This window comes from Xyrauchen texanus, chromosome 3, assembly GCF_025860055.1.
Source record: "Xyrauchen texanus isolate HMW12.3.18 chromosome 3, RBS_HiC_50CHRs, whole genome shotgun sequence".
In the NCBI taxonomy this organism is placed as follows: domain Eukaryota; kingdom Metazoa; phylum Chordata; class Actinopteri; order Cypriniformes; family Catostomidae; genus Xyrauchen; species Xyrauchen texanus.
In genome coordinates this window covers 2,600,490-2,614,259 of record NC_068278.1, presented here as the reverse complement: position 1 = coordinate 2,614,259, position 13,770 = coordinate 2,600,490, and the positions used below count along the sequence as shown (strand labels likewise).

The 13,770-nt window shown below is 37.2% G+C and overlaps 1 protein-coding gene across 1 annotated transcript in view; it reads left to right on the top strand.

The window, feature by feature from the left end:
• Window positions 1–13,770, top strand: part of LOC127633161 (BMP/retinoic acid-inducible neural-specific protein 1) — a 226,750-nt gene that overhangs the window by 24,462 nt on the left and 188,518 nt on the right. The gene's annotated exons all lie outside the window — the stretch shown is intronic.

Here is a 13,770-nt window from a genome sequence, read left to right as displayed (position 1 = left end):
CTCTGCCACTGGCCCCATTGAGAGCGAGAACCACGAATCGCAACCATGAAGAGGTTACCCCATGTGACTGTCGGGTCACGGGGGCAGCAGCTCCAGCAGGGGGCCCCAAACTTCCCTATTCCGAACCACATTAACCAGCTCTGCCTGGGGGACCCCGAGGTGTTCCCAGGCCAGTGTGGAGATGTAATCTCTCCACCAAGTCCTGGGTCTTCTCCAAGGTCTCCTCCCTGCTGGATGTGCCTGAAACACCTCCCTAGGGAGGCCAGATGCCCAAACTACCTCAACTGACTCCTTTCAACGCAAAGGAGCAGCGGCTCCACTACGAGCTCCTCACGGATGACTGAGCTTCTCACCCTATCTCTAAGGGAGAAGCCCGCCACCCTTCTGAGGAAGCACATTTCGGCCGCTTGTACTCGCAACCTAGTTCTTTCGGTCATGACCCAGCCTTCATGACCATAGGTGAGGGTAGGAACAAAAATTGACCGGTAGATCGAGAGCTTTGCCTTCTGGCTCAGCTCTCTTTTTGTGACAACGGTGTGATAGAGCGAGTGCAATACCGCCCCAGCTGCCCCGATTCTTCGGCCAACCTCCCGCTCCATTGTGCCCTCACTCATGAACAAGATCCAGAGGTACTTGAACTCCTTCACTTGGGGCAATACCTCCTTCCCTACCCGTAGTAGGCACTCCATCGGTTTCCTGCTCAGAACCATGGCCTCAGATTTAGAGGTGCTAATCTTCATTCGAGCCGCTTTTTGGCAGTCGAGTGTAATGTTAATGTGCATAACCTTATTGTATAGTGTTACCAGTACATCAGATGTTAACAAATCTGAGGAATTCAGTACTGGGGCATATTTTACCCTCATATTTGGATTATCTGTTCAATTTCCGTCACTCTCAGTGGCATTTCTGCCTGGAGCTGAGGTTAATTTCTGACCCTGGTCATTACCTTTTAGCACTAAACACTTCACACTGAAATGCTTTTAACATTTCATAATAAAGCATGTCAGAAAGTGCCTCTGGCCTCCCATTGCATAACATCTGTGTGTTCATTTGATGTTCTAAATAACAATATATTAAGCTTATGGCTTCTCAGTTCCATCTAAGAACTATATTAATTTAAATAAAGCTGTTGGATCACAGCCCATGCGGTTCGGGGTCATCAACTGACCGTTTATTATTGCAAAAACAGCAATAATATATTAATCCCTGCTGACAAGAGTAACTGCAACTCTCATTGCATTTGTAGCAAGTTTACAATATCCCTCTCACGTGGCCCTTGAGGATATAGGCATTAAATAATTTAGATTTTAACTTTCAGTATCTATAAAACATAAATTCATGGAGTTCCGGTGGATCATGGGTAAACCTCCAGACTCCAAGTGTCTTCTTGGATGAGCACTGTTATTGATATCTGTGTGTCATGAGGACTGATTGCACAGTGCTTTAAATTAGTGTTTGTCTTTGAGTCTTTGAGTTTACTTCAGGGCTTTAAAAAGATGATTACGGTCAGGGGAGTGTGGAGATTGAGTTTTCGGAGTTACAGGGGTCACGAATGTCTATTTTAAGCTGGAATAGACCATATAGCATTTTGGGCAAAACTTTTAAATACTGTATATAAATGCAAGCAGCGTACTTTAAATATAAGTATTATAAACATAGGCTTTATTTTATGGAAGTATAATTTAAGCTCTATTCAAAAACCTAGCGGACCTAGAGAGAATTTTATATCCTCATGGGTGCACTCCCGATACTATGGCTAATCTAAATGAAAGGTATCAGCGTTGTGGTGTCTTCTAAGATACTCAAATTTTAAGGCAGCATTGAATGTATCCATGGGTGGCACAAGGGATAACCCTGAATGTTTTTATCATGTTGTAGTGATGTCAAAAATACTTGTGCTTTGGAATCAAATTGATAGTAATATGAATATATTTTAATATTAAGTAATATATATATGTTAATGATAGTGGTCTGTCTACAGTAAAATGGCAAATTCAGAAGCAATTCAGTACCTACGTCTTGTTGGTGGCTGTTTGTTGCGTATGTGCACATGCAAAAATTCACAGCTTACGATTGTGGCAGTGTGTGAATGTTCAAAATACCGGTCTTGGTTAGGTGCCAGAAACTGTGTTGAGTTAGTCCATCCAGAAGCAGTAAGAACAAAATATTTAGATATGTAATCCTGAAATCAAAGAGTGATATATACAGATGCGCTTGAGGAATTTGCAAACTCTTTATTAAGAGACGATGTCATGATCTAGCAATTTCTTATAATCACCTATTTTAGCCTATTACAGCCTGCTATCTTCTAAGCTAAATTAAAACAGCTGACAAATCAATAATAGGATATTAAACTGATAATTGTACCAAAGTTTCTGTCATTGCAAGTCAGTACACTTGGCCGCCATCTTGGGAATGCAGCTATTTTCTTTGGATACAAACATAACATAGTAGCATTAGAGTACAACTCCTATCTATTTGAATGGGGAAAGACCATAATCTGGAAAACGGTTGATCAAGATTACGATCAAAGAACATATTTCAAATCAGCAGTAAAATCTGACAACAATGGTATCATAAAGTGTGCTTCTTTAGCTTAAAAAACATTCTTTTTCACGCTGGTCCAGCTAATGCTCATGTGCGTTCCTGAGTTATCTATAAGATGATTGGCTCTTTTACCTGAAAGGCGGAACTTCGTTTTCTACATTGGCCATATTGGGCGTTCTGATTTCTCCTATTCATTTTAATACAAGTGCTCCATTGCACACAATGTGCATCGAACAATGGAAAGCCAAAAGGGCAAAAATAGGGTGTGGAAAGTGTGCAACTTCTGATCATTGAGTGTGTCTGAGGTTGAGAACAAACATTTGTGGGAAAACCTTTCAGTTTTAGTTTCAGTCATATTTACAGATTTACTATATAAATGACTTCCCACATATTTAACAATAAAACCTTTATTATAAAGTGTATTATATTCTGATATTTAATTTCAAAGGATGGCCCCATCCACAAAGTTATTATATTATAAATATTGCACATCTGTGTGCTTTAGATCTTCAGGAGCTGCTCTTAGTCCATTCTGCAGTGCGGCTCATTAAGACTGAGTTCATTTGGAGTTTTCACATAATACAATAACACCGCAAAATGAGACAAACACACAAAAGTCATGGAATTTCTATTTTCCATTAAAATGAATTACTTGGACAGTAAAATCTGATCGATATTTGATGTGCACAATAATCACGCTTATCTCAAATTGTGGTTGGATCAAAAAATCCCAACAGGACTAGTTTGTTTGTTTGTGTTTTTTTTTAGCCTTTTAGAGTATCATATCATTAGCTTAGCAACATGCTTACATTAAAATCTATCCACATTCTTTTGCAATGCGGAACTAATCAGGCGGCTTCATTTCTAGCAGTGTGACACAGTTCTGCTGTCATTAGCTGTAAATAATTAGAATTATTATAATACTAGAATGTAGTGATCTGGGCTTATAAACTGTCACACAACTACAGGATGTACAGCAGAATCATATCCTTATGTCAGATAAAAGTCAGCATGTATAGTAAAAGAGTGAGTAGATCATTCACAGTTGCTGTGTGTTGTATTAAAGGGAGGAAACTAAATCTGTGTCTTACTTTGCTGGCAGTGTTACGATGCAGTATATCTTGTCTCCATGTAAACCTCCATTTTTACACCAATCAGCCTCAACATTAAAACCACCTGCCTAATATTGTGTAGGTCACCATCATGCTGCCAAAAATAGTGCCAACCCATATCTATATAATAGCATTCAGAGATGATATTCTTCTCACCTCAATTGTACAGAGCGGTTATCTGAGTTACTGTAGACTTTGTCAGTTCAAACCAGTCTGACCATTCTCTGTTGACCTCTGTCATCAACAAGACATTTCAGTCCACAGAACTGCCCCTCACTTGATTTTTTTTGTTTTTGGCATCATTCTGAGTAAATTCTAGAAACTGTTGTGTGTGAAAATCCCAGAAATACTCAAACCAACAATCATCCATGCAATTATCTAATCAGCCAATCGTGTGGAAGCAGTGCATAAAATCATGCAGATACAGGTCAGGAGTTTCAGTTAATGTTCACATCAACCATCGGAATGGGGAAAAAATGTGATCTCAGTGATTTGGCTAGCGAAAATGTTGAGTGGCTAGTGACCTTGAAAACTACTAGCCACATTTCAAACCCTGGTTATAACTAAACTATACCTGAAATATAACGGATAATTGATGACATTGTTAAACTATATAGTCTTTGTTACACATTTATGTTTTCTGTCGATGGAGGGGTACTTCAGCCTTACAGATGATGCTTTGGGGGTGCTGAAGGCAAAAAAGATTGGGAAACACTGCTTCGAAGATAGCTGCTTGTGTAGCATCAAGGCAGCAGAGAACAGAGATGTTATATTTTGGGGGGAGGGGGGTTAATTAAAATTCTTTTAGATGTTTTGAGAAGATCTCTATTTTTAGCAGTTTGATGTCGGAAGCATTTGCCAGGGATGGTTTTATAGATTTTCTTTTACAGAGGCACTTACTCATTTAAATCAGTTTATGTACACTTGCAGTCAAAAGTCTCGGCACATCTGCTCATTCTTTGTTATTACTATTTTGAAAATTTTAGAATAATTGTAAAGTCATCAAAACTATGAAATAACACAAATAGAAGTCTGGGAATTATGTAGTGATTAAAATGCTAAAAAAATTATTATAAGTAAATTCTTATATGTACAGCACTTCCTCAAATCCTTTTTTTTAGATTCCAGCTCCATTCACTCACAATCTCTCAAGTAACTTCACAAGATACATCCTGAAATACTTTTTAAACAGTATTGAACGAGTTCCCATGTATGATGGACACGTCGCTGTTTTTCCTTAACTATCCACTCCAACTCATCAATTACAATGTTTTTAAATAATAAAGTTAGTGCTCTAAATAAATTCACACATAGGAACAATTTATCTTTGTCTATAAGACTAGTTTCAAGCTTTACAGTATAAGCATGCAGATGAAAAGGTTTTTACAATTCAGTCGTGACGTAAAGACTGATAGTGAATTTGATATTTAACCCAGAGAGCAGATAATTGTGTAAAGAGACTTTATTGATACGTCCCCTCATCTCTCTTGCAGTTTCCCTCCTTGTAATAATTGACTCTAGCCTCTTTTGACATGATTTATATTGAACGCAACTCACATATTATACAGTATACTGCACATTACAGACCTGTATGACATCTGATATGGAATTTCCACATCTGATGCATTTACTCTGTAAGCAATCAGTGTGTTATCTAGTAGTGGAAGTGTAGCATGGGCCAGTGGACCATGAAATACTTCCATTCATTTGGTAAATTCACTTCCTCTGCGAGGTCTAGAGCAGTCACTCTTTATCACGCTGCAATTGACCTTGTCAAAGGCAAGAGGACTCTTTGTTTTTGTTCATTTTATTGCCGGTTAGTGTTTACATCTGCAGTGAAGCAAAGCCAAACTGTCTTGATAATCATATTTGTCCTCATTTGAAGCAGAGATGATTATAATTACCACTGGAGCCCTTGACACCAGGGTAATCACTCGTAAACAACTGCATCCAGCTCTTAAAAGCTCTTCCAGAACATTCCAGAAGTGTGATCGAAAAAACAAGAAAAAAACAAACAAGCGGAAGTACTGGAAAGACATTAATTATGATGAATCGGAACAAACAACACAATCAGTATGTCATAAATAAGGTGATCTAGGTTTTATATAAATGAATACTGCTAATTGGCTCCTGGCGTATACTGCACTTTTGAATTTACTGAAAATTAGGAATTTGGGATGAAGTTAAGGTCTATCAACAGCATGTGTCACATCATCATGTATGTATCGATATTGAATTTCTGTGCCAATATTGATAACCGATAATTATCAGCTCTTTGTGGCTGATACAGAACCGATAACTGATAATGTTGTTTGTTTGTTTTTTGCAGATGAAATCATTTAGATTTGTCTCTGTTTTTAAAAAAAGAAGAAAAAATTTGTTATTTACTGATATGAAATTCATGTGCCGATACCAATAACCGATAATTAGCAGCACTTTGTGGCCGATACAGATACCAATAATCAATCATTTTGATAAAATTTTTTGCGGAAAAAACTCTTTTGATTTGTCTCTGATTTAAAAAAAAAGAAGAAAAAATGATATATGTATCGATATGGAATTTCTGTGCCGATATTGATAACCGATAATTATTAGCTCTTTGTGGCCGAAACAGAACCAATTAACGATAATGTTGTTTGTTTTTTGCAGAAAAAAATTATATAGATTTGTATCTGTTTTTAAAAAAAGAAAAAAAAAATTATACCAATAACTGATAATTACATTTTTCGCATTTTTTCCCTTTACATTGAAGTTGCCAACTAATTAATTAAAACAATTTAAACAAATTTATTTTAGAATCTAGACTTTACAATCTGACCAACTCTTAACCATCAATATGACATGAACCAGAAGTGTGACTATTTTACAGATGTATGCTGATTTGAATAAGAAATAAATGACATTACTCGTGCTCCCTTACATAAATATTTATGGAAATCCTGATGAATCATTTAGTTTAACAGAGAGAATAACAAACTTAAATTAGACATAATACTGAATGAAACCAATATTAAAGCACGATGCAAACACAAATCTCAGCCAGAAGCTCATATTTTTGTTAAAGCACATATAAGAATTATTCAGTAAAAATCGATTTATTATTCTATTTTTCCCTTTTGAGGTGGAAGATTTTCTGGGAGGATGAGCTTTTGGCTTTATTCACCATCGTATCAATGTGAAATTTAGCGGCAGCGTGGTATTGTTGGCTGTATGTTGAAAGCTTGTTTGTAACTCTACATTGACATGGTTAGCAAGCAATTCTGTCTCTCTACTCTTATTTTAAAATGTGTAATATCTGAGGCTTGTGGCTATACTTTTTAAACTGAGGGGAAGTCAAAATTATTTTCTGTGGTAATCGACATTATGCCACAAATTCTGTCAAATTTATGGAACTAAAGAGCTTTCCTTTATCTAGCAAACTTGAAAGAAAGAACTGTCAAACCCATCAAGATGTCAGCAACTCATTACATCGCACAGGAGAAAACAGATTAAAACTGATTCTAGTCCTGAAAATGAGGCATTAGTGCTTAAGTAACTTGAGCATAGAGAGCATATGTTTATTATCATTTTCATGCACATATGCAGATTTTGAAGTGTGAGCCAACGAATTCAAATCAAACCACAGGCTTCATTCATGTATATTCATGAAATCTGCCAGCGCAAAAGCGTGGCATATTTCACCTAAAGGTGTAGATCTATCGTGAGCGGTCAGAGAGCAGAGCACAATCTGACTCCACCATCTGCTTTGCCTCCCAGAGGATCTCTGATTTATGAGGCCACAGTTTCCATTCTCATCCCGTTGGTTCCCCCAATTCCACACAATCATACTTAAGTTAGAACAATGGGCTGGCTGAGCGTGTATTAAATGTCTAGTTCTGGAATCAGGAGCGGTTGCGCCACACAGTGCACTGTCTCACAGCCGACATATCTGAGCTTGGAAGGGGGATGGGTGTGTGTGGGGGGAGTGATTAAATAAAGGATAAACAGCATGCAGTGTAAAAAATCAGGTCAGGAAAACAGGGTGTTTGATGAGGAAAATGACTGAAAATAAAGTTGCGTCGCAGATGGGATGGAAACTCTTCTTCATGATTCTCCAGAGGTCCCATCCCATGGGAGATCTGCATCTGTTCAGCATTCAGTGCCAGTGACAGCATTTGCTAATAACAAACGCTCACAGACACTGGAAACTTCTGTGTGAAAGGTTGCGACTGGGTCTGCTTTGAGTGGGAGAAGCTCAAAAGTCACCAAGTAAAAGTGCTGGCCAAACAGTTTTCTGTAGTATTATTTTTAGGCCACTGTTGTGATACAGTACATGGCAAAGTCACTGGCGTTGCTCGCTGAGGCACATCGTAGTGGGACAGCCTACGAAACAAATGTCAGCTTGTGACATTCCAGCATATTACATGCTGAGCAGAGATGACAGTGCTGCTCTTTCTGGCTTTGAAAGTGCAGTTTTATAGGGCAGGAGTAAACCGACTCATCCATCTTAGGCACTGATAAGCAGAGCAATTTCCAGCCAATATTTCAAATGATAAACTGTGCCCTCACAGTTCAATTTGAGACTCCTGATTACAGCACATCTGCTTAGTTACAGAAGCTAGTCTGACAGGATTGGCTGAGATGACTTTTTTTGGGATAGATGTTTACGAGTGCTTGCCCATGCAAAACTGCAGAAATTATTTTAGGGTATTGCGGGAGGATGGGGAGGATGGCAAGGGGTTACTATACAATTCCTAACGTTTTTTTTCTTTTATTGTTTTTATTGCTTTGTTATATGATTGCTAGATGTCAGCTTACTATCCCACTTCAAAATAGTCCACCCCCAAGGTTCTATGACAGGGATAGGCAATCTACAGGATGGCACGCAGAGGAGATATCACTGCCATACGAACAACAGTGAGAGAGATATATATACTGGATATAAACACAGATCAGCCACAACGTTAAAACCACCTGCCTTATGTTGTGTAGGTCCCCATCGTGCCACCAAAACAGCACCAACCTGCATCTCAAAATAGAATTCAGAGATCATCACAATTGCTGGAAATCGGTGTAATTCTTCCTCTCATCAGTCAATCGTGAACTGCAGTGCTGCTCTCAAACATCATTAGTAGAGTTTAATGTGATCTCATGTTACGTTAAATATGATCAAACGACTATTTGACAACTACAAATTTTTGTAGACAATTTTGAATTGTCGACTAAACGTTTCAGCCCTATTGCCGACCCGTGCTCTATGAGATTCTAGCCTGTAAGTATAGCTATTAAGTATTCACTCACTTAATGATCGTTCAGATTACTGCTACAAACAGCTTCAACATTACTGCCAATTATAGCTGAGAGTCGCGACTAATGGAGTATTCACTCACGCTCAGGGTGCCTACCTGATACAATTTTCCAAGTTATGAGGAGAAGTAAACTTCTAACATGGTGGTGGAGAGCATGGATTGTATAGTTAAAAATTCTTGCTTACTGGCAGCCGTATAAAGCTCCAATATGGTGTCTTGCTCCCATGAAATTCTCAGGATATTTCTGATAGCACATCCGATAGGCAGCATCACTTCATGATTTACCACAAAATTATACTACCACACTACAACTGAGGAATAGAGGTAAATTAACAGTTTCAACATTACTATTAATCACTGTTTGGGAGTTTCGACAGTTGTAGGTAAACACACATGCTCAGTCGTTTTCCCTTTCTCCATGCGCATGTGTGTTTTTTCAGACAGTCCTTTTTTATTAGTCATTAATTTACTTGTTCATTGAACTATTGTATAAAAGCAATATCACACTCGCAATTGTACAGTTTTGTCTTTATATACCCACTGCTGGCCATTACAGCACTCTTGCTCTTGCTCATGTGATATTGCTTTAATTAATTCCAGAATGTACTGCTGTATATTTAGTAATAATCAATAAGATGTCTCATATATTTTGACAGGGGATGGGGCCTTACTGTCTAAGACTTTGAAAACACTTGAATTAGAGCAGTGTTTACACTCTTCAGGAAGTCAACCTACCAGTGGTTTACTTGTTGTTGATCTAAAACATTACATTTGTTCTGCTCTTTGCATTCTTTATGCATTTAATCTCTTCATGCACACAAACCATAGTGCATATATTGAAGAAATGAATATAATGCAACCTCTTTTTGAAACTGTCTCAGATGTTCACACACACATTAAACACTCATACATATTTATGCTCACGTCTCTGCTCTCAGAGGTACGGCGGACATCGGCTCCAGCGGGAGCACGTCTCCTGACATTCACATGTGTATTCAGAGCAGAGCATTCTACAAGCTCGTCATTTACAAACTCAGTGCACTCCTGTTGCAGTCTGATTCTTGTTAGAGGTCTGTTGGGTTAACGTTACACTTGATGCTTAGCAGAAGTCAGCGTGTGTTCACCGCTGCAGCCTTCAGGATGCATCATATCTTACAAATGCATTTCCATGCGACACTGTGGGAGAAACCGGCTACCATTACACACTAAAAAACTCTGCATGCAGGAATTAACAATGAACAACATGTATTATAATACAGTACATACTAAAACACAAAAAATACATACTGAATCAGATTTGTTTTATCTTTATAGAGCTAATGAACATGGTATGAGACTGTATTTGCCAAAAATTTGAATTTGTGGGATGTGCTATATTATGAATGCAGTCACAGCTAAAGGCAATTGCTAGCACGACACAGTGAATAGTGTAGTGTACAATGGGGCTAAAGGCCCCCCTAACAGAAAATACATTTGTCAAATTATCATTAAATCCTTCCACTAGAAGAACTAGTCCCTGGCAAGTAAATTAAGGTTATTAGTTGGGCTCTTTGGGTGCTGTGCAGTGATGTACACATTAGCTGGTAAATTAAATGCTATTTCACGTTTTAGCTGTTACTAAGTTTTAGCACGACTAGAACACTATCGACCAATCTTTATCCAGGAACTTTACAATCACTTTCATAAGATGTGCACTTTTTGGAATATTGCATGTTTCAGGTGTGACTCACATTCATTGGGTTTAGGCTTCTGAAACAGTCCAACATGAACTTCATGTGTGCTTTGGTGCAGAAAGCTGCCTTCTAGACATGTTTTCATTAAGTGCATGATTTTTCTCCACTGGATGAGGAGCTGGAATCTTATGTATCTCGTACCAGTATGAGCTCACAAATGACTGGTGGTGCTGACTGATTAGCATATCTGTTGAAATTTGCTGATAAAAAAGAGACACACAGTGTTCACGATCTGTGAGGAACTGGGAAAACAAATATGTCTTTTTCTGTCAGTCATTTGTTTTCATGAAACTGCCATTTCTATTTTAATTTTTTTGATGAAAGCAAAGCAATTATAAAGATGCAGGTTCAACCATCCATAAAACAACACATAATTTACACAGAGTGTGTTTACGCAGCGTGGAGCATAAAGATGGAAATTTTAATAAATGAATAATAATTTAGATTCGACTGAAAACAAAAGTCACTCGAGATAATTATTAGCAGAGTTGGGCATCATTCAAAATTAAAGAATAGACTCTTTTTTTATTTAGGAATTGGAATTGGCCATGCCCAACAGGATGTAGAGTAGAAATGACAGGAAGAGGAATTTACTGAACTGCTGAAATATGGCTGAATTTAATGAAATTCAACACAGTCACACAAAAGAGGAATTTTTATTAAACAATTAGTTAATTTTTCACTAACCATCCTATAGTGTTAAAACATTGCACCTCCCTTTGGTATTCCTGGTGTTTATGATGATGATACCATTTCTTCTTCCCTGAAGTAAGAACAATAAATTGGTGCATTTCTTTTGGGATTTTATGCTATTTTATTTTATCTTATTTACATACACATTCCTAAATCTTACCATTAATTTGCATATATAAATAAGCTAATTTTGGATGGGAAAAAAAATCAGAACCTAATCAACTAAGTTGAAACTTCAAGAAAATAATAGAATGTGACATAAATTGGAGGCATACTGCTGCAATCTGGTGAATGAAATATAAATAATATAACTTCAAAACCATGTCATGTCAGTGATAGCCTGTAGATGGCTCTATCCACTTACTGTGTGGTCTGTTGGCTTGCTGTAACAATTTTATCTCAAGATATGCATTTGGATATATATATATATATATATATATATATACATACATACATACATACAGTACACATACAGTATATATTTTAGCAATATCACATGAGCAAGAGTGCAATATGGCCCTACATTAGCACTGCTGTGATTCAGCTTTCTCAATGGAAAAATAGCATCCAAGCGGTGGTATTTCTCCCTATTTCTTGATAAACCGTTTTCTCCTCTGCCATTTTAAAAAGCATGTCCTCTCCAATGTGAAACTCCAGTAAGAGGTAAGCGCCTTGAGTTGTGTAATTAATCTGTCTGTTGCGTCTCTCTGTGATGGGCCTTAATGCTGAAGTTGTTCGGTTAAAGCTATTCTCTAGCTTTAGTAATGTAGTAGTAATACGTACGATCATGAAGAGCTATTGTATGTAAACGGCTGATGCAGATTCACTTCACGTCACCTAATTTTACACACAAAAATGATCTTTTGCCACCACCTGCTGGCTAACATATGTAATGTAAAATACAAAAGACAAACAGTAGCTCTTAACACATCTGCACTGCTCTTACACTTTAGTTTAGGATGACGAACACAAGCGGAGTGATACAAACAGTGAAGCGTCCGAGTGCTGAAGGTGTCAGACCATCAGAACATCTCGTCCAATCAGATTCGAGAACTGGAACAAACTGTTGTGTATATATATATATAAAGTGGCAGTGTTTGCAGTTAATGTAATTATGTTTGAAATCTGGCCATGGTGTTACAAAGATAAAACACATGATAAGCATATCTCTACCAATAACTTATTTCAAACAGAAAAATATAATAACTCAATGTAAAAGCGTATAATATAAAAAAAACAAAATGAACATAATGAACTGCAAAATCAATTTGAGTTTACAACAGAAGAAGCAGAATTAACATTTTGCAATTTCAAACTTTCTGTAGGAAAAATTTATTTTGCAAACATTTTGCGTGTGTGTGTGTGTGTTTTTTTTTTGTGTGTGTGTGTATGTGTGTGTGTCAGATTGCTGTCATTGCTGGAAAACAACATATGATTTGCAATGCCAACAATGACCAAAAGATGACTGTAGAGGTCCACTTATTGATGCCCTGTTTCTGTGTGTGTGTTCTGCATTGTGGGTGTGTTATCGTCTTATGCCTTCATTTCTAAGTGTGTGTGTGTGTGTGTGTGTGTGTTTAGCATTGTGACTGATTTTTTTTTTCTTTTTCAAATGTATAAAAAAACCCTAAAAACTCTGTGTTATAGTCTCACCAGTTAATTTGTGTGAAAAAAAACTGTAATTTGTCTGTTCATTGATTGTATTTGATATATAAAAAAAATGATTTCCAATCATTTTCAGTGTTCAGACCATTTTGACCACATATACCAAAGGTGTCACTTTTTTATACGACCACTAAGACTTATTGAATCAAGCCCAATATATATAATGTGTGTGTGTGTGTGTGTGTGTGTATATATATTGTGTGTGCAGGGCCACCATCAGGATTTATGGACAGGGGACAACATTTTCCAAATTGGGCCCCCCCCATCCCCCCATCCCAATGTGCTCATTGCCAACCTGGATACGAAAATATTCTAATAAAGAACGTTGTCTTAATGATTTTTTTTTTACTAAATAATTGCTAAAAATATATAATTTTCTTTAAAGAATGTTGTTTCTAGAGTAGCAACAGTAATGTTTACAACAGCAAAGTCACTATAAAACTCAATTTCTCACTGGAAACAAATCTAAAATGCCAATAAAATAATTATATCCAGTGGCTGAGAAGAATGAGGGGTGTGTTTGATGTCAATCAAACTGTGCACACGTGGGTCAAGTGCAGGTGGACCTGTCACCATCTTTGCTGCCTAATAGGGGTGTAACGGTAAGATAACCATCACAAAAATGACCACGGTATTACAGCTTCACGTTATTTAGGTGCATTGATAATATAAAAAGCAGTTCAATGTTTAGTTATAAAATAGGCTATTTCTGATAAAACACAGATAAATATT